This window comes from Cebus imitator, unplaced genomic scaffold, assembly GCF_001604975.1.
Source record: "Cebus imitator isolate Cc_AM_T3 unplaced genomic scaffold, Cebus_imitator-1.0 Scaffold61, whole genome shotgun sequence".
Classification (NCBI taxonomy): domain Eukaryota; kingdom Metazoa; phylum Chordata; class Mammalia; order Primates; family Cebidae; genus Cebus; species Cebus imitator.
In genome coordinates, this window is record NW_016107376.1 from 6,720,226 (window position 1) to 6,723,434 (window position 3,209).

The 3,209-nt window shown below is 42.1% G+C and overlaps 2 protein-coding genes across 2 annotated transcripts in view; both read left to right on the plus strand.

The window, feature by feature from the left end:
* Positions 1 to 3,209, plus strand: part of PHYH (phytanoyl-CoA 2-hydroxylase) — a 50,679-nt gene that overhangs the window by 33,982 nt on the left and 13,488 nt on the right. The window lies entirely within an intron of this gene.
* The window catches only part of UCMA (upper zone of growth plate and cartilage matrix associated), a 64,152-nt gene continuing 61,249 nt past the window's right edge, over positions 307 to 3,209 (plus strand). Inside the window, exon 1 of the mRNA XM_017529853.2 lies at positions 307 to 505. The gene's annotated coding sequence lies outside the window, so the exon portion shown is untranslated. The remainder of the gene's footprint in view (positions 506 to 3,209) is intronic.

A 3,209-nucleotide genomic window follows, 5' to 3' on the forward strand; every position in this document is an offset into this window, starting at 1 on the left:
GACCAGGATGGTCTCAATCTCTTGACCTCGTGATCCACCCGCCTCGGCCTCCCAAAGTGCTGGGATTACAGGCGTGAGCCACCGCGCCCGGCCTCATGAAGTCTTTTTAGGTTAATCTCTGGTGAAATGAAGATGAGCCAAGACAGAGCCCCTCCCACCCTCTGAGAAGCCAATCTTCTCCTTGACTGGCAGCCTTCCTTCCCACATTCTTTGTTTCTCGCTACTTCCTCGACACAGTTCAACACTGATGGGCGGGGGGAGGTTTGTGGGTTGACCCAGGGGGTGTGGTCACTGGCGCTTTAGCTGACGTCCCAGGAAACACAGCTTTCCCTCCACCACGTGATTCGCAGAATCTCCTCCTCATCTGGACCCTGGTCGACAGATGAAATAAGTACTCATACACAGCTATGCAGTGTAAGGGCACCTGGATGATTGCCTGGTGCCGGCTTACCACCGATCACAGACAAACTAAAAAGCATTCTCCACGAGGGAGCCACGGGAGCAGGTCAGATGTTTCGCACTTAAAGAATTGTTTTCACAGGTGTATGATATTTATATCTTGTCCTGCCACTTTAGAATGTCCAATAATGTAGTTTTCTACTTGGGGGGCTGGGGAGGGCTAGGTTTTCCTTGCCATTGTTCTTCTCAGCAAACAATATATTTATCATGCACTCAGCATTTCTCAGCAATCATACACTTAGCATTTCTCAACATTTCCTTGTTTTAACAAAGCTAGGTAAACAAGCACAGCTTTATCTTGGTGAACTGTTCCTCGGAGGATTTAGGAGCTGCACCTGCAGACTACACAAAGAGAAACAAGACACATCAAGAACACAATTGGCAGTCATAGATCCTCCAAGTGTGTTTGCTCACATCACTGGATCTAGGGCTGCCAATCCACCAGCAGCTCGGATTCTGAAATCAAAGTTAGATGTGCTTGAGAAGCTTTAAAAACTTGTTCTTTTAATTTTTTCATATCCAGTGATAGGTTTCCAACATGTCCTTTCAGGTGATGTTTTATTCTTTCCCAATTATGTTCAATCTTATTACACTTTTAGAGTTAATAAAGTCGATCTGTAACTCTCCCATCACCGCAAGATATGGGGGGTCTAACACAGTTCTGAATCTAAAGAGCTTTTATTCTTTGTAAATTCTAATAAATAAGAATTAGGGCCTGATCGTTTATTATATTTTCCTTCCCAGACTTTTATTGTTTTAGGGCCATAGGTATTTAAAAAAAAATTTTTTTATTCAGCTCTTATCATTGGCCGTACAATTTTTGGTTGTGGTCCTACTAATCTCCCGTTTCTCCAGACAATAGAGTTGTTAATCTCAGTATGTATAAATTCTGAATAACTGTAGTTCTTTATCCATCATCTGAATTCCGTGTTACTGCAAGAGGCCTGCCTGGTGCAATCAATGCTAAGTATCCCCTTAGGGAACCAATAATTAATAATAATCCCGTAGGAATTATTGTGCAGCAGCTCAGCCTCAATCACCACAAATCCTCCCAGATTAATGTTTTTAACTTAGGGGACCATTCTTTACCTTATCTATATTTAGGTTTTGATGGCCGAAACATTGTTATTTTATTTCCTAGACTATTATAGAGAATACTAAGGCCAGAGATCATATGCAACAAAGGAGGGAAAGAATGCATGCCCAGTATGTGAAACTTCCTTTTACTTCTACCCCAATTCCAAAAACACTCACTGTAATGGTGATAACTGCCAGCACGCTATCAAGTTAGTTACTCACATAACAGGCTCCTCAGCCATCTGCGAAAGCTTCTCGATTTGACCCAAGTGCGATGCTTGGCGTGTTCTCCTCGTGGGAATAGTACTTTGCCTCAGTGTTAGTCTCGCCATTTTTGTGACTGGGGAGCCCTCTGCAAGTCTCTTTTTTGGTAGCTGGCTCGTAATAAGGCTTTAAATGTCTGGATGGTACCCACGCCGGTTGCTGATTTGGACCTGAAGAAACACAAGCAAATCCTCTGCCCCGTGTTATAACATTACCTCTTTCCCAATTTTTTGTGAGTGGATCTCGACACCAGATTAATTGCCTTAAGTTCTCGTCCTTGGGTTGCTTTATCAAATGTTGTTCAGCCGCTGTTAATTGCCGTCCCATTTGCAGGCTTAAATTCAAAGCCAGCGATGCTAGGTTTAACCGCATTGTAGGGTTCTGCATTCCCCGTCCCTCCTCGTAGTTTTCGTAGTTGCTGTTTAAGGGAAAGATTGATTTTCTCCACTATAGCCTGTCCTTGAGAGTTATGTGGAATACCTGTAATATGTGTGATCTTCCATGGAGTAAAAAATACTGTTGAAGATTGACCCATATATCCTGGGGCGTTATCAGTTTTTATGGAGGTTGGAATATCCATAACAGCAAAACAGTGTATAAGATGTCTTTTGACACAGCAGATGATTCACCAGTCTGACATGTAGCCCAGACAAAGTGACAAAGAGTATCCACGCAAACATGTATATATGCTAATTTCCCAAACGATGACGCATGAGTGACGTCCATTTGCCACAAAGTATTTGGTTCCAATTCCCGGGGGTTTCACCCCCTGAGTTGGGAGGAGAATGGACCGGCTGACAAGTCGGACAATTCTGAACAGTCTTTTTAGCTTCTTTCCAAGTCATATTTTTTCTGAAGCCCTGCTGCCTTTCAGTGTGCCAGTGTGTGGAAGTGTTGAGCATCAGCTAGAACTGTAGCTACTCACCGATCTGCAGATTGATTACCTGCCGTGAGACGCCCTGGGAGAGCGGTATGAGCCCTAACATGCGTAATGTAAAAGGGACATGTTCTTTTTCTAATTTTTATCTGTAATTGAGTAAATAATTCCATTAGTTGATTGGGTTAAAACGCAATTGGGCACATTCAATTAGATGGGTAGAATGAACAACATATACAGAATCAGAAATTATATTCACAGATTTTTTAAAGTTTGCTATTACTTCAATTACAGCTCCCAATTCTGCTTTTTGGGCTGATGTATACAAAGTTTGAATGACTTTCCTCTTAGATCCCAAATAAGAAGCCTTCCCATTGCTGGATCCATCCGTAAAAACATTTTCTGCTCCTTCAATAGGATTAGACTCAGTACTTTTTAGTAATATCCAATGGGTCAACTTCAAAAATTGAAAAATGTTATGTTTTGGATAATGATTATCATGCCGACAAAATTTGCCAAATGCGTTTGCCAC